The sequence below is a fragment of the Carlito syrichta genome, unplaced genomic scaffold (assembly GCF_000164805.1).
Source record: "Carlito syrichta isolate Samal-C Ts95f unplaced genomic scaffold, Tarsius_syrichta-2.0.1 Scaffold313936, whole genome shotgun sequence".
Classification (NCBI taxonomy): Eukaryota; Metazoa; Chordata; class Mammalia; order Primates; family Tarsiidae; genus Carlito; species Carlito syrichta.
Window position 1 is genome coordinate 1,350,851 of NW_007258032.1, and position 24,460 is coordinate 1,375,310.

The window sequence follows — 24,460 nt, forward strand, 5'->3', positions numbered from 1 at the left end:
TCTTCCCTTTTCATTCTTAGGCCTTCCAAAAATTACTTTTCCAGGTCACCTGAGGTCCCATGTGGACCAGTCAACTCTGTTGAAAATGTGCCAATCTGCACAAGTCATCAGCTCACGCATCCTTCCCTAACAACCTACAGCATTACCTCAGCCCAAAATCTGGAAATAAATGCCCCAAGGCCCAAACACACTGAAAGTACTTCACACCCTGGCAGTCATCCACCATGCAGCTTAGCACAGACTTGAAACTTTAGTGAAACACGACCTTAGTGGTGGGAAAGCCTTATTTTCCCTTCAACCAACTATGGATATGAGGGAAGAAAGTTGTTACGTTCCTTCCAACAGGTCTTTGATCCAGCCAAGGCGGCAGTGCCTGCCTTTCAGCTTATGTTTTATTATTCACATTCCAATGGCGATAAGTTAATACTTTTGTGTCAGGAAGGACTTTTGGGGAATGTATTTCTCATTTTCCTTGAGCTCTCTGTTCCCAGCACAGCTTCTTAAGGATCCCCTTTGATGGTAGATTGTGCTGAAAATGGCCGTGAGCATGTGGGCAGGGCCGCCTAGAGGCAGACATCGGTGCCCAGGTGGCTCCGAATCTGCTATGTTCACTGAGAAACAGGCTTGCCAGGGATCCCTGGCTCTTCCTTCCCAGGTACAGACCTCTCTTCACTGTTCCCACTTCCTGTCCTCTAGTACAAAAGCCTCAGTCCAGGTGGACTAAGGCTTAGCTATGGTCTGAGGCCTCACACACTAGCCTCACTAGTACTTCCTGGCCACCCATATAAGATAAATGGGCACAGGGAGAGGAGAGGAGAGCAGAGGGTGTAGAGAAAGAGAGAGAAAGATGAAAGAGAAAAATGACAGCGAGAAAGATAAGAAAGAAAAAGATGAGGCTCCCTCTGCTGCAGTGCCCAAAGGGTAGACTCTTTGATTGATTTTGTCGTTTGTTATACAAGCAAGACTATAATGAATAATCTTCTAAAAACCATATGTCTTCATGCTTTATATAAGAAAATTCACAGAAGTGTGATGCTGATTCAAAGAGGATACATGTTTGTAATATTGATAGATACTGCCAAATTGTCCGCCAAAATTCAGGTAATGTGTGAAAGCATCACCAACAGAATAAATAGTCAAACTTTTGAATTTTTGTCAGTAAGCAGGGCAGGAACCAACCCTGGACAGGATACTATTCCATCACAGGGCACTCCCACTCATACATATGCCCACATTCATTCACACCAGAACAATTTAGACACACCCACTAAACTAAAGTGCAAATCTTTGGGGCTTGAGACTAGAGTACCAAGAAAAAACCCATCAGACATGAGGAGAATGTGCAAACTCCACACAGACACTGACCCTGACCTGGAATCAGATTTTATTTTCCTCATCAGTGTTACAATGAAATGACATTGAACAAAACAATGTTATTCAAGGATGTGCTGTATATATCCTATTGGTTCTGACTTGCTAGAGAATTCTAATACAGAGGTGTTAAAGCAAATAAGACACAGATAAAAAGAGAATTGGTAATCTAAAAGATACAGCTGAAAAAGTTATACGAAAAACAGCAACAAAGAGAGAAAAAGATAAAAGAAAACTGGGCCCAGTGGCTCACACCTGTCATCTCAGCACTTTGAGAGGCTGACGTGAGAGGACTGCCTGAGTCCAGGAATCGAGACCAGCCTGAGCAACTTGGCGAGACCTTGTCTCCATACTAAATCAGAAAAATAATTAGCCAGACATGGTGGTGTGTGCCTATAGTTCTAGCTACTTGGGAGGCTGAGGCGGAAGGATCACCTGAGCCCAGCAGGTCGGGGCTGCAGTGGCCATGAGTGTGCCACTGCACTCCAGTCTGTGCGACAGAGTGAGAATCTGACTCAAAAAAAAAAAAAAGATAAAAAGAAATAAATAAACTTAAAAAGTAAAATATATTTTAAAAAGACACCATGAGAAAGAGAAAATAGTGAAGGTTTATTTGCTGAGAATTTTCTAGAGGTGGCTCAGCATGGTGGTTTATACCTATAATCCCAGCACTTTGGGAGGTCAAGGTGAAAGGATCGTTTGAGCTCAGGAGTTTGAGACCAAACTAGGCAACATAGCAAGACTTCAGCTCTACTAAAAATAAAAAACATTAGCCAGGCATAGTGGCACACACCTGTTGTCCCAGCTACTTGAAAGGCTGAGCTGGAAAGATAGCCTGAGCCTAAGAGGCAGAGGCTGTGGTGAGCTGTGATTGCACTGCTGCACTCTAGCCTAGGTGACAGAGTGTAACTCCAACTCAAAAAAAAAAAAAGAATTTTTGAGAGTCAATGAAAGACACGAATCCATAAATCCTGGAAGTACATAACATACTGTATTCGTTTGCTAAGGCTGCCATGACAAAATACCACAGACTGAGTGACTTAAACAATGGGAATTTATTTTTTCACAATTCTGGACACTAGAAGTCCAAGATCAAGGCGTTGGCAGGTTTGGCTTCATCTAAGACCTCTCTCTTTTACTTGCAAATGGGCTTCTTGCTATGTGCTCTCATGATCATCCTTGTGTCTATATACTTGCCTGGTGTCTCTGATAGCCTCTTTTTATAAGGACACCAGTCATATTGGATTACAGTCCACCCTAACAATCCCATTGTAACTTAATTACCTCTTTAAAGATCCTATCTCCAAATATAACCACGTTTTACAGTAGTAGGATCAGAGTTTTAACATACGCGTTTTGGGGAAAATACAATTTGGGAAAATGCAATCATGCAACTATAGAGGCTGAGAAGTCCCACAATATACCCTCTGCAAGCTGGACAGAAAGCCAGTGATGTAATTTAGAAAAGCCTGAGAAAGCCAATGGTGTAATTCAGTCCGAGTCCAAAGGCCTGAGACTCAAGGGACATGATGGTGTAATTCCAAGTCTGAAGCCAAAGGCCTGAAAATTGAGGTTGAGGGAGATGAGGTTGAAGGCTGCTGATGTAAGTTCAGGGATCTGAATGCCCAAGAACCAGGAGCTCCAACATCAAGGGCAGGATAAGATAGATATCCTACACCAAAAAGTAAAAGAATTCATCCTTCCTCTGCTATTTTATTCTATTATTAGGCCCTAAACAGATAGGATGATGCCTGGCCACATTGGTGAGGGCAATCTTCTTTATTGACTCAAATACCAATCTCTTCTAAAAAACATCCTCACAGATATGATGCCAGGTAGGGTATGGCACAAAACTCGTGGATTCTTGGCTCACCCCTAAAATGAATTTTAGAGAGGCTTGCAAAGTTTTAAAACAGAGTTTATTAGCAAGAAGAAGAGAAGGAAAAAGGAAGATTCATGACAGAAAGACCTGTACCTGTTCTCACCTACAAGCTAGATATAGCTACGTAGTTATTGAAATGCTAATGTGGGTGGACCACAGGTAACAGCTGCCCTCTCCGCCTCTGAAGGGGTGGTCTTAAGATCATTTCTATGGCTTTCATCAGTTAATGGGAGAGGTTGAGGTTTTTACCTTCAACAGGGAAACTGAAGGATTTTTAGTGTTTATGAGTTGAAAGTTTGGGCTGTCCTATTCTTACATCTGAGGGAATTTTATTTTGATTGACTTGGGGGGGTGGGATAGGCTGCCAGTTTGACCTGCAGTAAAATGTAATTTTTTAAATGTTTGAATGCTTCCTAAAACTCATTACAGGAAATTTATCTATGTCTAACCTGTGCTAGCTACCCTGCCTCAAGACACACTCAGAAGTAATGTTTTAGTTATTATCTAAACATCCATTAGCCTATGCAAATTGACACACAAAATTAACCATCAGACATATCATAATGAAAATTCAGAAAAGCAAAGATAGCTTCTTAAAAGCAGCTAGAGATACAAAAGGACAAATACTGTATGATCCCACTTATGAGAAGTATAGAAAAGTCACTACCAACCTTCAGCAACCACCACCCTGATCAGTCAGCAACCACCACCCTGATCAGTCAGCAGCCATCAACATTGCACCAAGAACCTCCACCAGCAAAAAAGATTAGGAATCTCTGATGCTCAGATGATCATTAGCATCTGTCAGCAATAAAGCATTTTTTAATTTTAAAAAAGAATAGCCAGCCGAAAGAGGTGGCTCATGCCTGTAAACACAGCACTTTGGGAGGGAGAGGCAAGAGGATTGCCTGAGCCCACGGGTTCGAGATCAGCCTGAGCAACTTGGTAAGAACTCCTCTCTACAATAAAAATCAAAAAAATTAGACATGTGTGGTAACATGTGTCTGTGGTTCCAGCTACTTGGAAGCCTGGGGTGAAAGGATCACCTGAGCCAGAAGGCCAAGGGTGCGGTGGCCGTGAGCATGCCATTGCACTCCAGCCTGAGCAACAGAGGAGACACTGACTCAAAAAAAAAAAAAAAAACAAGAATAACCAAAGTGTAGTCAAATTATATTTATATAGAACTATGTATAAAATTATACATATTACATATAAAATTATAAATATATATAATAGTAAGTATTAAATAGTTGAATTCATACAGACAGTAAGAATAATGCTTATCATGGACTGAGGGAGGAAAAATAGGAACTATTATTTAATGGGTACAGAGTTTCAATTTGGGATAATGAAAACATTCTGGAGATGGATTATGATGATGATGGCATAACAATGCTAAAAAAAAAAAAAAAAAGAACAATAATTGAACTGACAACCAACTTTTTTTTTTTTTTGGATTAAGAGTCTCACTCCGTCGTCCAGGCCGGTGTGCAGTGGCACGCTCACTGCCACCACAGCCTTGACCTGCTTGGCTCAGGTGATCCTTCTGCCTCAGCCTTCCAAGTAGCTGGAACCACATTAATGTGACACCACACTGTTTTAATTTTTTTCATTTATTGCAGAGATCAAGTCTCACCAAGTAGTCCAGGCTGGTCTCGAACCCCTCAGCTCAGGCAATCCTCTTCCTTCTACCTTCCAAAGTGACAGCCAACTTCTTAAAATAACAATGGAAGTCAGAAGACAGTAGGATAATGTTTCCTAAGTGCTGAGGAAAAAACAATTCCATGGAATTCTATAAATCTATATCAGCCAAAATGATATTTTAAGAATGAAGACCATGGCTGGGTGCAGTGGCTCACGCCTATAATCCCGACATGTTGGGAGGCCGAGGTGAGAGGATTACCTGAGCCCAGGGGTTCAAGACCAGCCTGGGCAACTTGGTGAGACTCATCTCTACAATAAATCAAAAACTTAGCGGGGCATGGTGATATGTGCCTGCAGTTCCAACTACTTGAAAGGCTGAGGCGGAAGGATCACCTGAGCCCAGCAGGTCGAGGCTGCGTTGGCCGTGAATGTGCCACTGCACTACAGCCTGGGTGACAGGGAGATTCTTACTCAAAAATAAATAAATAAGAATGAAGACTAAATAAAATTTTGACAAATAACAAGAAAGATTTAAGTGAGAGATTTTCCCAGCAGGAGATCCCTTGCCAATAGAGCTTCTAAATGTATTTCCGGAAGAAGAAAAATGATCCCCATAAGCAAAGTTTCAGGCATGCAAAAGAATTAAAGCAAAAAAAATGCTGGGAATGATAGCTCATGCCTATAATTCCAGCACTTTGGGAGGCAGAAGCAAGAGATTGCCTGAGTCCAGGCGTTCGAGACCAGCCTGGGCAACTTAGTGAGACCTTGTCTCTACAATAAATAAAAAAATCAGCCATGCGTGGTGCGCACACTTATGTTTCCAGCTACTTAGAAGGCTGAGGTGGAAGGATCACCTGAGCCCGGCAGGTTGAGGCTGTGATGGCCATGAGCGTGCCACTGCACCACAGCCTGGGCAACAGAGTGAGACTCTTAAAAAAAAAAAAGCAAATAAAATGGTAAATGCATAAGCAAATATAGAACAACATTGTCTGTGTGAAACAATAGTCTTGTGATCCTTAAAAATTGCAAAATAGAACTAAAATGTTGGACCATAGAAGTTTATCTAGGTAGAAGGTATTAGAATTAAAGCACTTTGAGGCCTTTGTACTTTCAGTAGGCCAGAGATATTGACTAATATTAGACATTATGATGAATGCTCAAGGTTAATCAAAGAAATATATCCAACTAATTATTATATAGAATATGGAATTTATTAGAGGACTTTCACCTTATATATTGTAAAAGATGGTTAATAAGCTTATATCAGTTCATACACAGCTCTTGCTGCTACATCTGGTGCCGGACCTGAGTTCTACAAGGCAGGTTGTCCAACCAAGGGTCAGACCTATTGCTGCCCCAGAAGAGTATCTGGCAGGAGGGGGGAGCTACAGGTCAGCTGCTGTTGCCAAGCACCCCACAATGGCCCAGGATTTGGAGAAGCTGAAGGAGGAGAGACAGCAGGTGCCAAGGAGCTGTGGCCTGACGCTGCTCCCACACCAACAAGTGTGTGAACTGAAACAGCTTCTTGTGCCTTGCGCCAAGTATCTAAGCATAAAAATATATAGTATGTGGCTGCTACTTGGATGCTAATGGATATTCTGCATTTCTAATTTACACAAAATGCATCTTGTAGCCCATGCCAACCCAGAACTGTGCAGAGATGGGAATTCTGGGTATTTAATTTCAGCTTAGCTAAGTGAACGCCACACAAGTCAACTATAGTCCATATACACCTGAGTTCATCCCAGTTATCCATATATACCTCTTTAGCCATATTTAACTTCCAAATAAAGACAATAGCACAATAATGCTTCTGTTTGACATAATGAGACTGTCTTTCACACAACTGGAAATAGGTTAACCCTCCACAAAAGCAAATATGGGATGTCTTTATTTATTGAGTGATATTCACTCTTTTTTTTTTGAGTTGGGGTTTCACTCTGTCACCCAGACTGGAATGCAGTGGCACAATCATGGTTCACGGCAACCACAACCTCTTGGGGTCAAGTGATTCTCCCACCTCAGCCTCCGAAGTAACTAGGACTACAGATACCATGGCTGACTAATTTAACATTTTTAAAATAGAGATGAAGTCTCGTTAGACTGCCCAGACTGGTCTTGAACGCCGGAGCTCAAGCAATCTTCTCGCCTCAGCTTCCCAAAGTGCTGGGATTTTAAGCGTGAGCCACCATCCAGCTCCCTTTCAATATTTTTTGTCTTAGATAACTGAGATACAGGTTAACTACTATTAACATATTTTATTTGGAAGGACATGTGAGAAGGGAAGAGAAAAAAATCGACTAATACATATACAAATCTACTCACATAAAATGAGGAATAAACACTTATAACTATCTGTTTTTATTGCTGTAACTGGTTATATGGTCATAGCTGATATTTATAACTACCTTCTTCCACTACCTATATTCCCTCTGTTTTCAGCAAGCTTCTTGGCTGGCCATGGTTCCTTACATGATGGGGTGACCCAAATCTTCATCCCTGAAGGGCCTGAGCATTTAGCAGTCCTGTCTGTTCTAGGTTGTTGTAGTTTTCCACTGACTGTAATCATAAGACATGAAAGAGCTAAGAGGTCCCTCAGGGGATTTCCTGCATTCCAGTCACACTCCTTATCATGCTCACCTAGAAGTAACCCAATTTCCCCTAGATAGGATCCAGCCATCCCCGTTTTTGCGTATTGATTCAATGGCATGTGGAATCCAAATTGATCAAAGGACAGTCTCAACTTCCAGTTTATTGGAACCATAGCTGTATTATTTTGTGGAAGCATTCCTCTGTTGGGAACCAAGACTTCTGGAACAGCAGAGCATGAAGTTGCAGGAATGAGAAGGAAACATTTCACTGGCAGCTTAGTGATAGAAGAACCGTTTCCATTTCCCTCCCTTCACTCCCAGATCTAGAGTCTTATAGGGTAAATGGCACCATAAATTGATCACTAACTTAGAGCACACACTGTATTTTGGAAGACGATACTCTAGGTCCCTGAGATGTCGCCACCATAGATGAGTCTTCAAACGGCCATTCCGTTGTTTAATCCAACTCTCTGCTTCAGGTTAATGATAAAACCAGTGAATTACGCTGGGCACGGAATCTCTCACCTGTCATCCCAGCACCTTGGGAGACGGAGGCGAGAGGATTGCAGGAACCCAGTGGTTTGACAGTGGTTCGAGACCAGCCTGGGCAACTTGGCGAGACTTCATCTCTACAATAAATCAAAAAATTAGCCAGGCATGGTAGCGCACGCCTGTAGTTCCGGCTGCTTAGAAGGCTGAGGCGGAAGGATTGCCTGAGGCCAGCAGGTCGAGGCTGCGGTGGCTGTGAGCATGCCACTGCACTCCAGCCTGGGCAACAGAGTGATAGTTCTTTTCTTTTCTTTCTTTCTTTTTTTTTTGAGTTGGAGTCTCACTCTGTCGCCCAGACTGGAGTGCAGTGGCCGCTCCCGGCCACCGCAGCCTCGACCTGCTGGGCTCCGGCAATCCTTCCGCCTCAGCCTTCCAAGTAGCTGGAACTACAGTAGAATGAGTTCTTTGGTAAAATAAATAAATAAATAAATAATAATAATGTATGGATTCATGATGGAGTAAGACATTCTGTAAGTTCACAGATGGCACTTTTGGCAAAAACATTGAGGTCAGGGCTGGTAAACCATATTCAAAACGGGTGTCTATTCCAGTGAGCACAAAATTCTCCAATGAAATGTGTAATCAGCTGCCACTGGGTAGCTGGCTGATCATCCTCTGAGAAATGATGCCATAATGGAGGCTCAGTGCTTGTCTCTGCTCTTAGCAGGCTGAGTACCCAGCAGTGACTATAACAAGATATATCTTAATGTGCAGAAGTCCACATTGTGGAGCACATGCAAAACATCAATCTCTCTCATGGTGGCTACTTTATTTGTGAGCCCATTGAGCAAAGGCAGGGATAGCTGGGGGAAGGGGTTGACATGCATCCACAGAGTGAGTCATCTTGTCCATTTGCTTACTAAATCCTGTTGAAGTGCTCTTCAGACAGCAATCACACAGGACAAAAATATACTCACATTCACTGCCCATTTGAAGAGGTCTATCTATCTATAGATCTCTTCCCTAGTCCTTTTTGTCATCAGTTTTCCAGTTGTGTTTCTTCCAACTTCTCTGACGATCCAACTAAACCATTAGCTATTGCACATAAATGAATATACATTTGAATCTCTGGCCATCTCTCCTTCCAGGCAAAATAAACAACCAGATGTACCGGTCAAAGTTCTCCCTTGGGAAGTTTTTTTTCACCACTATCCATCAGAACCATCCTAGACTGAGGCTGTAGTGCTACAACTGTATACTTTTGGGTTGTGTCATATATTGTACAGAATCATGTGTAAACTGTACTTATCCAGTGGACTGGTCAGAGGGAACTTCTCATGAAGCTGTTAGTGCACATTGAAAAGGAAGAGATGATAGCAGGAATATAGGTCATGAGTATCTGGGCTGTTCATCTGGGTGACAATCTTCCACCAGCGTGCATGGTAAAATTTTAAGTTATCCATTAAATTAACAAAAATAGAGTATATGATTTTCAAATCAGTAAGAAAGAAAAATGAAATAAGGAAAGACAATTGTAAATGAATCCAAAAGAAGGTAAGAAAGAAGAGCAAAAAGAAAAAAAACATGAAATAAGGATGTAGAAATAAATCCAAGGGCCAGGTGTGGTGGCTCACGCCTGTAATACCAGCACTTTGGGAGGTCAAGGCAGGCGGATTTCTTGAGCCCAGGAGTTCAAGACCAGCCTGGGCAAAATAGCATAACCTGGTCTCTACAAAAAATAAAAATTGAAAAATTAACCAGGCATAGTAGTTTGTGTCTGTAGTCCCAGCTACTCAGTATGCCGAGGTGGAAGGATCACCTGAACCCAGAAGATTGAAGCTGCCATGGACTGTGATCATTGTGATCATGCCACTGCACTCCAGTCTGGGTGTCAGAGAAACCCTGAATCAAAGAAAAGAAAAAGAAAGTAAACAAATCCAAATATACTCGTAATCAAAATAAATGTAAATAGATTAAACTCAACAAAAAGTATTTGTAAAATTGTATTAAAAAGAACACACCTAAAACATAAGGAGACAGGAAAGCTAAAGGTAAATGATTGAAAAAGATATGTAAGGCAAATACTAAGCAAAAGTAAGCTTGAATGACTCTATTATAATCAGACAAAATAGTCTTAATGACAGAAACAAGGCCAGGTGTGGTGGCTCACACCTATAATCCCAGCACTTTGGGAGGCTGAGGTGAGAGGATTGCCTGAGCCACAGGTTTGAGACCAGCCTGGGCAACTTGGTAAGACCTCATCTCTACAATAAATCAAAACTTAGCTGGGCATGGTGGCACAAGCCTGTAGTTCTAGCTATTTGGAAGGCTGAGGCGGAAGGATCATCTGAGCCCAGCAGGTCAAGGCTACGGTGGCCATGAGTGTGCCAGTGCACTCCAACCTGGACAACAGAGTGAGACTCCAACTCAAAAAAAAAAAAAAGACAGAAACACTTATTTAGGATAAAGATCTCTACATGATGATAAAATGTTTAATCACTTGGAAGATAATAACATTCTAAATTTAAATGCATCTAATAAAATAGCCTCAAAATATATAAAGCAAAAGTTGGAAGAATCACAAAGATAAAGTGGCAAGTCTATCATTATAATGGGCAAGTTCAACTTATCTCAGCAAATAACACATTAATGAAAATATAATAGACTTTAGACACACGGTTGTATTATATTGAAGTTTGCTTTTATAGCAACTGAAAAAGAAAAAAGATATAAGGAGAATATACAGAACTCTACACTCAATAATTGGAAGATATATATTCTTTTGCAAGCATACATGAGCCATTTACAAAATTAACTGTGTATAGGTTATAGAACAAGCCTCAAAATTTAGTAGCAATTAGTCCGCATTCTCTGAATTTTTTTTATTACTAAGAAACATTTATATAGTGCTTTTTTTTTTTTGAGTCGGAGTCTCACTCTGTCACCCAGGCTAGAGTGCAGTGGCACACTCACAGCCACCCCAGCGTCGACCTGCTGAGCTCCAGCGATTCTTCTGCCTCAGTCTTCCAAATAACCAGAACTACAGGTGTGCACTACCACACCCATTTAATTTTTTTATTTATTGTCTCTACAATAAATAAAATTTATTGTTTATTGGTCTCGTCAAGTTGTCCAGGCTGGTCTCGAACCTGTGGACTCAGGCAATCCTCTCACCTCCATCTCTCAAAGTGCTGATATTAAAGGTGTGAGCCACCGCCCCGGCTGAATATTTCATGTTTGTTAATTTAAGTCTTAATAGCCACATATGAATTAGCCGGGTATGGTGGCACACGCCTGTAGTTCCAGCTACTTGAGAGACTGAAGTAGGAGGATCACTTGAGGCCAGGAGTTCCAGGCTGCAGTGAGCTGGGAAGGTGCCACTGCACTTCAGCCTGGGCAGGACAGTAAGACTTTTTGAAAAGAAAAACAAAAAAAAGAACTTCTGCTTGACCAAGAAAAAAAGCCTGCTAGCAGTTCTCCCAGAAGCACAAAGCATACTCTTTGCCCTCCCGCGCGTTGCCTGTGTATTCTGCCTTATGCAGAGAGAGAGGATGGAGGGTTTTGTAAACACACTTGTAGCAATATTGAGAGGGGAGCAGGGAAGAGAAAGGCTTTGAGGGGCAGAGACTGGTCCTGAGAAGGAAGCAGCAACTTGAACAGTGGCTGAGACATGTAAAAATAGTTTTGACTTTTTAAAATTGTGAAGTATTTTGGAGGGGAGAGTGAAATCTTTTAACACTGAATAAATGTGGAGTTTTATAAAACAGGAAAAAAATTAACTACATATGACTAGTAGCTACTGTTTTGAACAGTGCAGTGCTAGGGTGTTTACCTAAACACAGCATTGCTGTGTACATCTCTTGCACATATTTCACTCATTCTGTGGAACATGTACATCCTCCATTTCAGGAGATTGTTGCAAATTATTTTCCAAGGTGTTTTTACCCCTGTCCACAATGTGTACAAGTCTTTGTGATTCTACAACCTCACCAACACTTCTATCACCAGACTTTTTAAATTTTGCCCTCTGTTGGATGGGAAATGGTAGCTTACCATGGTTTTCAGTTACTTAATTTTTTTTTCTTTCTTTTTTTTTCTGAGTCGGAGTCTCACTCTGCTGCCCAGGCTGGAGTGCAGTGGCATGCTCATGACCACCGCAGCCTTGACCTGCTGGTCTCAGGCAATCCTTCTGCCACAGCCTTCCAAGTAACTGGGACTACAGGCACGCACCGTCATGCCTGGCTAATTTTTTTGATTTATTGTAGAGACGAGTTCTCATCAAATTGCCCAGGCTGATGCTGAACCCCTGAGTTTAGACAATCCTGGTGCCTCTGCCTCCCAAAATGCTGAGATTACAGATGTGAGTCACCACGCCCGGCCTACTTAATTTTCTTTCCCATAATCACCAATGAGGTTGAGTGCCTTTTGTGTTTATTGGCTGTTTTTATTTCCTTTTCTGTAAAATGCCAATTCATGCCTTTTGTCTATTTTTATAATAGATTGTTTCTCTTTGTTATTGATTTATAGGCATGTTTGCATGTTTTATATTATTCTTTGGTTATGTATATGTGTTGCAAAGATATTTTCTCAGTTTATGACTTGATTTTTCACACTTAGTGGCCTTTAATGAACAAAGTTTACATTTTCAATTTTTTTCTTTTTCAGTTATGACTTCAGAGTCTTGTTTTAAGAAATCCTGGCTAGCCGGGCTCGGTGGCTCAGCCTATAATCCCGCGCCTTTGGGAGGCTGAGGTGAGTGGACTGCCTGAACCCATGGGTTCGAGACCCGCCTGGGCAACTTGACGAGACCTCGTCTCTACAATAAATAAAAAAATTAGCCAGGCATGGTAGCGTGCGCTGTAGTTCCAGCTACTTGGAAGACTGAGGCGGAAGGATCGCCAGAACCCAGCCACTGCACTCCAGTCTGGGTGACAGAGTGAGACTCCAACTCAAAAAAAAAAAAAAGAAATCCTTGCTTATTCAAAGTTCAAAATTTCAAAAAGCACAGCAAAACTGGATCATTCACACTTTGCTGGTGTCAATATAAAATGATACAGCTAGCCGGGCTCGGTGGCTCAGCCTGTAATCCCGCACCTTTGGGAGGCTGAGGTGAGTGGATTGTCTGAGCCCGTGGGTTTTATTGTAGAGATGGGCAGGCGAGACCTCATCTCAACAATAAAATAAAAAAATTAGCCGGGCGTGGTAGTGTGCGCCTGTAATTCCAGCTACTCGGAAGGCTGAGGCAGAAGGATCACCGGAGCCCAGCAGGTCGAGGCTGCGGTAGCCGGGAGCAGCCACTGCACTCCAGTCTGGGCGACAGAGTGAGACTCCAACTCAAAAAAAAAAAAAAAAATGATACAGCCACTCTGGAAAAGAGTATTATAGTTTCTTTAAAAAACTAAACATTCAATTACCATATAATCCAGCAATTGCACTTCCAAATATTTTTCCAGAAGACTTGTGTTCACATAAAAACCTGTACACAAATGTTGATAGCAATTTATACTAAATAGCCAAAAACTGTAAACAATTCAGGTGTCCTTCAGCAGGTTCATGGTCAACAGAATGAGACTCCAACTCAAAAAAAAAAAAAAAAGGATGATAACTGCAACAACCTGAATGAATCTTCAGAGAATCATGCTAAGGGAATAAAGCCAATCCCCAACAGTTACCTACTAGATGACTTTTATGTATATAACATTTTGAAATGGCAAAATTTGTTTTTGTTTTTGTTTTTGAGTTGGAGTCTCACTCTGTCACCCAGACTGGAGTGCAGTGGCCACTCCCGGCCACCGCAGCCTCAACCTGCTGGGCTCCGGCAATCCTTTCGCCTCAGCCTTCTGAGTAGCTGGAACTACAGGTGCGCGCTACCATGCCGGATCATTTTGATTTATTGTAGAGATGAGGTCTCGCCAAGTTGCCCAGGCGGGTCTCGAACCTGTGGGCTCAGGCAATCTTCTCACCTCAGCCTCCCAAAGGCATGAAATTACAGGCTGAGCCACCAAGCCTGGCTGAAATGGGAAAATTATAGCAATGAAGTGCAGATTAATGGTTGCCAGGGTTTGGAGTTGGGGAGGGATGTGATTGCAACTATAAAAGGGTGATATGAGGAACCTGATGTAGATATCCTTACATCTTGATTGTATTGATGTCAATATCCTGATTGTGATATTGCACTATAGGCCAACCCCAAAGGTTTTCTTTTTCTTTTTTTTTTTGAGCTGGAGTCTCACTTACCCCCAGGCTGGAGTGCAGTGGCATGCTTACAACCAGGGCAACCTCGACCAGCTGGGCTCAAGCGATCCTTCCGCTTCAGCCTTCCAAGTAGCTAGGACTACAGGCACGTGCCACTACACCCAGTAATTTTTTTGATTTATTGTAGAGATGAGGTCTCACCATGTTGCTCAGGCTGGTCTCAAGCCCCTGGGGCTCAGGCAATCCTCTCGCCTCCACTTTCCAAATCCTAAAGTGCTGAGATTATAGGCATGAGCCAATTTTAAACACATTAAAACACATTAAAATGAGCCAATTTTAAACACATTCTCTTTCTCTCTCTCTCTCTCTCTCTCTCTCTCTCTCACAGAGGGGCATGTATGCAGGTATTTTCAAAAAGCTCAACAAATGACTCTCTGATGGCCCCAGGGCTGTGGGCTTTTAGAGACATCAGATAAGAAAGGGTAGGCAGGAGAGCTCTGTTTTAGAGAATGTCAAAATAAAAGCTTCAACTGGGGAGAAATTGGATAGAGAGCACCTTATTAAGAGGCTATTGCAATAGTACAAATGAGGAATAGTGCAGATCTGTTCTATGGTATTGGCTGTGGAGACAGATATGCTAGTGAGGTTATATACTGAAAATGGAGCATGGCCAGGTGTGGTGGCTATCATCCACAGCACTTTGGGAGGTGGAGACAGGAAAATTGCCTGAGCCCAGGGTTTGGAGAACAGCCTGGGCAACATAGTGAGACTCTGTCTCTACAATAAATCAAAAAATTAGCTAGGCGTGGTGGCACACACCCTGTACTTCCAGCTACGTAGAAGGCTGAGGTAGAAAGATCATCTAAGCCTAGCAGGTCGAGGCTGCAGTAGTCGTGAGCGTGCCACTGTACTCCAGCCTAAGCGACAGAGTAAGAATCTGACAAAAAAAAATGGAGTTTCACTTCCCAGTTGAGCCTCCTAACTCAATATTGATGATAATTCCTAATGTCCACAGGAAAAGATACATTTCTAGGTCTGCAACAAAATTATGGCATGTTCTTGCCTTCTAAAATTAGCAGGTGTCCCTAGCCCTTCCTTTCCTGGTGGTCTGTGTACTCTCCCTGAGGCAGTTAATTCCACAAGGATGTGCTAAGGCCTGTATATATGGCCTCACCTGCCCCATCCTTCAGGTCCTTCATTTTTTTCTGAAAGGTCCTCAGAACACAGATTTAAAACCACTCATCTAGACAGGGTTGCCAAATAGGTGCTTCTTCCCAAATCTTGGTCCAACTTTCTGCCGGAGCCCGAAAGGGATACCTGGGGCAAGGGCAAAGCAGGACAGCCTGCTGAGACTTCTCTGGCTACAGCCTCTCACTCAGGAGAAGTCACCTGACATAAGTAGTATTCAAAACCAGGAACCAAGGTGTGGTCTGAGCTCCTTTAAGCTCAAGGGCTGGGGGCTCCTGATGAATCTCCAAAGAAGAGTGCAGAAGAGGAGAATAGAAGAGGGGTGGCCTGCTGTGGGAGGTGGCCTCTTCTGCCTCAGTGTCAGCCTTCTGCTTCAAGGTAAGATGGACAAGAACAGGGAAAGATGGGAATATACTTCTGGGCAACATCCAGGAAATTTCCCATTCTCCAAAACTGCAGAACATCCAAAACAAACAGGTTAAAATTCTCTGTAGTGTTTTGATTTCCCTTTGGAGACAGACGAAAAACCTATTTTATTACACCGTACACACAGCCTCTCTCTCATTTACCTGCAAAGGCATCTACAATATAAACTGTCCTTCCACTTTACCACTTCTCCAATTCCACCCTTATGGAATGTCCAACTTTTCCTTTCTACCAAGATATAGTAACTACAAACAGGGCAGCTATACAGGGTCCTGCTGACAATAACCTAACTCTTTTCCTGTGCCTCTTGGGAAGATCTTGTAGCGGAAGTGATGAGGAAGGGAATGACAACATTCCCCTAAGATGTGGGTCTTTCCAGTTTGGAGATGAACCTTGTGAATTGCCTATTATGAGAAGACAGTGGAAGAGGTATGGGAAAGGACTTGCTGGGTTACACTTGCAGGAGTAATCTGTTACTTGGTCATCAGGAGTTGGGTGCGGTGAGCTGGATAGAAGGGCTTTAATATTTCACCATATGGCTCTACCAACCACATGGTGGACGATCAGTGAGATCTTCCCAAGATGATGGTGATGAAAATGGCCCCCATAGCTGGGCTTGGTTGCTCAGCCTGTAATCCCGCGCCTTTGGGAGGCTGAGGTGAGTGGATTGCCTGAGTCCGCGGGTTCAAGACCTGCCTAGGCAGCGAGACCTCATCTGTACAATAAATCAAAAAATCAGCCAGGCGTGGTAGCGCATGCCCGTAATTCCGGCTACTTGGAAGGCTGAGGCGGAAGGATCACCGGAGCCCAGCAGGTCGAGGCTGCAGTGGGCGGGAGCGGCCACTGCACTCCAGTCTGGGCGACAGAGTGAGATGCCAACTCAAAAAGAAAATGGCCCCCACAGATCTTGGAGGAAGTCACTAAGTGTGAGATGGGTACTGAGTACAACACAAAGGACGTAGTCAATAAACTCACATTGAATACAACAGTCCTTAAGTTCCCGCATAGTTTATGTCACCCTCATGTTTACATCTCTCAAAATTCTTTCAGGAGATAGGAAAATATGAAAGTAAGAAGAAAAAATTGAGAAAAAGCATGTTAGGGAAGTTTTGTTCGGTGACTTTGGGCAAGACTCTTAATAGAACTGGAAATAAAAAAGTATGGTTGGATAAAGGTCAAAACTTTACAGTTGTATGGAAGGAACAGGACTCCCTGGATGAGCTGTTTGCATACAAATTTGGGTAGGCTTATATGGGAGCGAAAGCACAGGAAGAAAGGTCTGAACCCTGACTCAGCTCACCACATTGATTTCCACCATTTGCCTACCCAGCCAGTCCGTCTCCCCAGCCATGGTAGGAAGGAAGTCTTGGCATGGGAAGAAGAGGCTCACCTGCCTATCACAGTACCCATGTTGCCTTTCTCTGCAGAGAGGTTCTTGGGCCCCGACCCTGGTTCCTCTCTCACATGGGAGACACAGAAGCCCTATCTTCATCTCATAAGGTCTCTGCTCTCTACAGGAAGGGCAAACACTGTCACCATCAATTGCTCAGGTTGATAGTGAAAAATTTCCCAGGCTGCGTTTGACAGAAAGGCCTTCCATCCAGTCATCAACTACAGTGCCCCCACTCATGTCAACTTCTCCTTCACCCTGTCTGCCATCCTGGAAGTAGTAAGATCTGACTCCTACATTCCTTCCAAAGGCTTCTGCCCTAGTCCAGAGATGAGCAATGAGTCCCCTGAATGGATTTTGTACAAATCAGATGTTTATCCTATGGGGTAGGGAGACAGGAGCAGGAATTCTGCAGTAACATTTCTGCAGGGAAGTTGTGTCCTTGAGTCCTGCCCTTGTGGAAATATTCTACAAAAAATGCATTCCCCATGGGGCCACCATACTGTTTTTTTACCTACATTTTCCATGCAACCTGCATTTTTCTGACCTACCTTTCTTTTGTGACTTGTGACTGAAAGGCTGAACTGTCACTTGGGACTACTTAGGAAACAATGACGGGAGGTAGACTAGGTCCTGATTTTATGCCATTAATGACCCTGCATGGGAGGTTTTTGTCTTGTTTGGACAAGATGCCCAACTTTAGCTACTGACATCATTTCTGTGGTTAAATATGGTATGTGAGATTCTGTTTCTTCCTTCTCTCTTTCTCCTTTCCTTTTTTTCAGGCTTTGCTTGCAAAAACCACATTTATTGAAATTGACGGTGCCTGAGGAAATAGATAAATCCAACCAGAATAGGGCCAGTGCTGGTGATAAATAGCTTCCTAAGCCGCCAATCAACTTTAAAAGACATGGGTGAAAAATGCAGGGAGAAGGTGGGTGTACGCTTGGAAGCTCTTGATGCTTGGTAGTAAACATCAGGGCCCAAATGCATCCAGTGTCCAGCTTATGAGTTCCCTTGAGTAGGAAGTGAAAGGCCAATAGGATTTTGTTAGCTAGAGAAGGGGAGACAGTTATCACCAGGGAGAGAAGAGAAATCAGAATTTAAAAGGAAGTGAGGTCAAGAAAGCATCATGCATAACAATGTACATCTGATTCTATCTGTGTAAATAAAAATGAATGCTGGAATGTGCATTCGTTTCTTTTTCTGGAATGATACACAAGAGATGGTGAATAATGAGACCGAGGTGGGATAGGGACTGAATTGGGGTAAACTGAGGAGAGAGAACATTGCTTTTTATATTATACCTTTCTGGAATGGTTGAAGTTTTTTCATATGCCCATGGTACATACATGTAGAAAAGAATATGTATGCGTGTATTTATTTTTAGGAGAATAGAGGGCCAGGAGATGCTGACCTAAACTAGCTCCAGGCTTCAGCCATACTCATCCCCCTGTGCCCTGTGCTCTAGATCTGAAATAGCCCATTCATCAGCTGGGACCCAGAAGAATGTGGCAATATCAATAAACTCACTGTGACAGCTGAGAACCTGTGGCTCCCAGACATCTTCATTGTGGAATTATGGGTATCGGGGCTGGGGAAGCTACAGGGAAGCCCTTTCTGAAGGAACAGGCCAGAGCAGTGCAGGGCAAACCCATTCAGTGAGGCCACTAAACACTTAACTTTAGAGAGAAGCAGATTGTAGCTGATCAACTACTCTAGAAATGGGGAAATGGTGGGCACCAAAGATGGCGGAGTGGTCTTAATGAGCCTTGCCTTCCTAAAAAAAACTAAACTGATGAAAAACCCAGAACACATGCCTCTCTCCCCTCTTGCCACTTAGCATGGATATGAATCAGACCCCAGAAGATCTCTCTGCATATGTGACTAACGATGGTCACGTTGTGTACAATAAGCCAATGCGAGTGACCAGCACCTATAGCCTGGACATCTTCTACTTCCCTTTTGACCAGTAGAACTGCACACTCACCTTTATCTCTTTCCTCTGCACAGGTAAGTGGCAACTGGGCTTCTGGGATGGAATAAATGAGATTGATGGATGGGGCAGCAAAAAAAAGCATACTTAGGCAAACTCATTGTTTAAACACATGAAAAGGAACAGTGGCGTTTTTACTGATTGGGATATGTGGAGGGTGGGCCAGGGGGGTGTTCAAGTTAGGAGGGGACAAGACTTCCTGAGAAAGCCCAGAATATGAAGGAGATGACTGAGCAGCAAGGAAGTCATCTTATTGGGCAATCTGGAATAAGTAGCTAAGGTTGTTTTTTAATTCATCACTCTAAGCCCTGCATAGAGTAGGTACTGAGCAGGTGTGTGCTGAATAAATGTCAGTCTCCCCTGCAGTGGATGACATGTCACTGGGCATGGACAAGGAAGTGTGGGAGATAACAGATATTTCACATGGCATTGCCTGTACACAAGGGGAATGGGAACTCCTAGGCATCAACAAGGCTACCCTGAAGATGTCTGTGGGCTCCAGTCTTTTTTACCAAATCATGTTCTATGTCAACCTAGAGAGTCTAGTATGACTATATGCCCCACCACCCCCTCCATCCTCACCAGACCCATCTGAGGCCAAAAGCCAGAGACTCTTACTTCCTGCCCCAAGATCAAAAGGCCTCTGGCTACCATAACCCTCAGAGCCTTCCTCTCTCCCAAGTCCCCTAAAGCATGACCCCTTTCTACACCTGCCAGCTCTGGCCTAGGGTTTCTTTGGTAAGTATGGGAGTCTTGTTAGTCCTATGAAAGCTGCTCCTGAGAGGGAGCCCCTGCTGGGGTGATGATACCAAAGAAGGAAGGGGCCAGAACCATCCCTCAGTGCCCCTTCAGTCCTAGCTTCACCCAGTTTTCTGTTCTCTCCTCCCCACTACCTGCTGGTGCCCAGTAGTTTTCTGATTGCCATTGATGCCCTCAGCTTCTAACTGCTGGCATTATGGAAATCGTGCCCTGTTCAAGATAATGCTTCTGCTGGGCTACAATGTGGTCTGCCTGCTCATGATGAATAAACTTCTCCCTGCTAGTGGCACTCCCCGCATCGTATGCCTCCTCCACAGCTGGAAAATGAAAAACAAAAAATAAACTGTCAAGAACTGCTGAGGCAGGAGGGAGAAAGAAGGCATCCCAAACAGGGCTCTCTGTGTGAGATAGAGCGAGGGGACTTGGTGGTACCTGTGGACTGCCTCAGGCCTGCTCCTTACCCCCACCCCAGGTGTCTACTTTGCCCTGTGCCTGTCCCTGATGGTGGCCAGCCTGCTGGAGACCATCTTCTTCACTTACCTGTTGCACCTGGCCACAACCCAGTCCCCACCCATGCCTCCGTGGCTCCACGCTCTGGTGCTATACTACACCAGCCCAAGGAAATGCTGCCCCACTGCACCCCAGAAGGGAAATAAGGGCCTGAGTCTCACCACCACCCACCTGCCCGGTGAGGGAAGCCAGCGCGGCCCACACTCTCCCTTCATGCCGGGCCCAATTTCTCCAATGCCCGCCACTTCTCTAATCCTGTCCCCTCCCTGTGTCATGACTGAGTCTCCGTCCTCTCCACAGGCCTGAATGAGCCAGTGGAGTTAGTGGGGAAAGTGCCAGGCCCCAAAGAGGCAGAGCCGACTGGAAGCTCAGGATGGCCAAAGGCCCAGCAGGAACAGGAGGCCCAGAAGCAGCCCTCAGTGGAGCTGTGGGTGCAGTTCAGCCACGCGATGGACACCCTGCTCTTCTGCCTCTACCTGCTCTTCATGGTCTTCTCCATCCTCATGGCCATTGGCCTCTGGAATGCTAGAAGTTGAGTTCTGAGTGTGCAAGAGCACCCAGGGTTCAGATTTCCTCTGCTTTAACTGGCCACGCTGAGCACTGCTCTTCTGCTCCAATCTGCGGACATGGCCTCAAACATGCCCACGATCTCTGCTCCATCCCTCCCTATGCTTAAATAGAACCACTGCCAACACTCCCAGAAACAAGACCATATTTCCAAAATATAATAAACTCAGAACATATATATTTATATTAGAAATATAACTTTTAATCAGCCGGGCGTGGTAGTGCATGCCTGTAATTCTGGCTACTTGGAAGGCTGAGGCGGAAGGATCGCCAGAGCCCAGCAGGTCGAGGCTGCAGTGGCCAGGAACATGCCACTGCACTCCAGCCTGGGCGATGGAGTGAGACTCCAACTAAAAAAAAGAAATATAATTTTTACTGGGAAAAGAAGGCTTTGTAATAAATGATAACACATATATACCAGAAAAGTACCTCCTGTTACCAGTGTCGACGGAGGGGGTTAATCCTCTTTTAAAAAAAAATAGGCTAACAAGTGTTAATTTCTTTTCACAAATATTTATTGAGCACTTTCTATCTGCTAAGCACTGTTCTGGGCGCTGAGAATACAGCAACGAACCAAACTGACAGAAACCCCACACTCACCCTCATGGGACTCACATGGTAGAGGGAGGGAGAAGGGAGTGACAATAAAGAAGACAAATGAGACATACAGAGTATACTAAGAAGGAAGAAGCAAAAGGAGAATGGCAAACGGGAAGTATCAGTTGGGCGCAGGGCAGGGCTCCTGATAACTTCCACCTGCTCGCTCCAAGCGTTATTTCTCAACACTGCAAGGAGCCAGAAATTACTTTACAAGAAGCTCAGAGGGTGTGGAACTTGCCTAAGGTCACACAATCTTTTTTGTTAGGGCTTTTGGCTTTTGTAGTTTTTTCCTTAGGACGAGACTTCAGCTATGCATTTAACAAATGTTTTTGGGCACAGGTGATAGATGGTAAGAACAAATATTTTTGGCTAAACCCGGTTGGAGATTAGGATGATTCAAACACAAGTTCTGTCCTCAAAGAGCATGCAGCCCAGCAAGAGAAATAAAAGATGTATGTTAAATAAATTCTATTAAATGTAGAAAGGCGCGAGTGCGGTGGCTCACTCCTATAATCCCGGCACTTTGGGAGGCCAAGGTGAGAGAATTGCCTGAGTCCACAGGTTCAAGACCAGCCTAGGCAAATTGGCAAGCCCTCATCTCTACAATAAATCAAAATATTAACTGGGTGTGGTGGCACGTGCCTGTAGTTGCAGCTGCTTGGAAGGTGGAGGCAGAAGGATCACCTGAGCCCAGTAAGTCAAGGCTGTGGTGGCTGTGAGCGTGTCACTGCACTCCAGCCTGGGTGACAGAGGGAGACTCCAACTCAAAAAAAAAAAAATGTAGAATGGCCAGGTGCAGTGACTTACTCCTGTAATCCCAGCACTTTGAGAGGCTGAAGTGGGAGACTTGCTTGAGGTCAGGTATTTGAGACCAGTCTGGGCAACATAGTGAGCCCTTATCTCTACAAAAAAATAGAAAAATTAGCCAGGCATGGTGGTGCCATGTCATCCCAGCTACTCGGTAGGCTGAAGCAAGAGGATGACTTGAGCCAGCAGTTTGAGGTTGCAGTGAACTGGATCACACCAGCTTAGGCAACAGGGCGAAACCCTGTCCAAAAAAAAAAAAAGGTAAATGTAGAACATGTTTTTTAAAGTTTTATTGCATGCCATTAAAAAAAAACCCCAAAACTGCTATAATGTTGAGGGAGAAAGAATACTTTTAGCTGGAGAAATGGTTCTCAATCCTGGCTGCATATTGAATCATCTGAGGAGCTTTTTAAATAATCCTTATGCCTATATTTCACCCCCGACAGATTAAAGCAGAACCTTTGGCACAGGCTGCAGTTTTGATATGTTTGAAAGACCCTTGGAGATTCCAATGTCTGCCTGAAGGTAGAATCAAGGTTGAATCCTGAAGACACTCAAATAATGTGCAGATTTTAGTTTATAAATGCCTCATTTGAGCAACACTGACTTAGCAGTTTATCGGAAATGGTCCTTAGTGATATGTAAAATGGAAAGACCTGAAAAAAGCACTCGCATCTGTCGGTCAATTGGGAGGTCCTCACCGCCCCCTAGTGGAGACTGGACTGAGAACCCCCCAAATGCATTAGCATATATGCAAAAGAGCACACGATGCATTGTATATCAACAGTACCCACATTTTCCTGACTAAAATTGGACACACTTTGGATTCCTTTGCTGATTTGCAAAATAATTTATATGAGCAGCTTTATAAAATTCTATAAATAAAATCACAGTCATAAACTTAATAAATTGCCTTATTAAAAAAACAAAGTTGCATGAAAAGAGATAGAAAGTTGTAAAGAGGCCAGGTGCAGTGGCTTATGCCTGTTATCCCAGCACTTTATGAGGCTGAGGTGAGAGGATTACTTGAATTACTTGAGCCCAGCAGTTCAAGACCTGCCTAGGCAACACAGTGAGACCGAGTCTACAAAAAAAAAAGTCAGATGTGAAGGCATGTGCCTGTAGTCCCAGTTACTTGGGAGGCTGAAGTGGAAGAATTCCCTGAGCCTTGGAAGTCAAGACTGTGGTGAGACATGATTGTGTCACTGCACTCCAGCCTGGATGACAGAGTGAGACCCTGACTCAAAAACAAAGTTGTAGGCTGGGTGTGGTGGCTCACGCCTGTAATCCCAGGACTTTGGGAGGTCAAGGTGAGATGATTGCCTGAACCTACAGGCTCAAGACCAGCCTGGGCAACTTGCCGAGACCTCATCTCTACAATAAATCAAAAAATCAGCTGGGCATGGTAGCACATGCCTGTAGTTCCACTTCCTTGGAAGCCTGAGGCGGAAGGATCACCTGAACCCAGCCTGGGCCAGTCCAGCCTAGGCAACAGAGTGAGACTCCAACAGAAAAAAAAAATTTGTAAGAAAACAAGGGGACTCAGATGACAGAGACAAAGTCACTGTGGCCAAGAAGTTCCCATATCAGTGCTAGTGTGAGGCTGTAGCTGGTGGGCGTTTTGTTTCTGTTAATTTATTATTGGGGAGAGCACATGGAGACAATGGCAATTTCAGCCTTGAACTAGCCTGGGACCAGGTTCCAGGAAGCCAGGGCAGGAAAAGAGCAAAGGGATTTAAACTCACAAGCCCAGGCCTCTTGTTTTTCTCTGTGTCATTATTGAGCAATTCATGTAACTTTTCTAAGTTTCAATTGCCTTATCTTTATTTTATTTTATTTTTTTGAGTGGGAGTCTCACTCTGTCACCTAGACTGGAGTGCAGTTCCATGCTCACAGCCGCCACAGCCTCGACCTGCTGGGCTCAGGCAATCCTGTCTCAACCTTCCAAGGAGCTGGAACCATAGGCACGCACCACCATGCCCGGCTGATTTTTTTGACTTATTGTAGAGGCAGGGTCTCGCCATGTTGCTCAGGCTGGTCTCGAA

General features: G+C 43.8%; 1 pseudogene; it reads left to right on the forward strand.

Annotated features, from left to right (window-relative positions):
• The first annotated feature begins 535 nt into the window (after positions 1–535).
• On the forward strand, positions 536–20,977 carry LOC103273280 (annotated as a pseudogene).
• Positions 20,978–24,460: the final 3,483 nt, after the last annotated feature.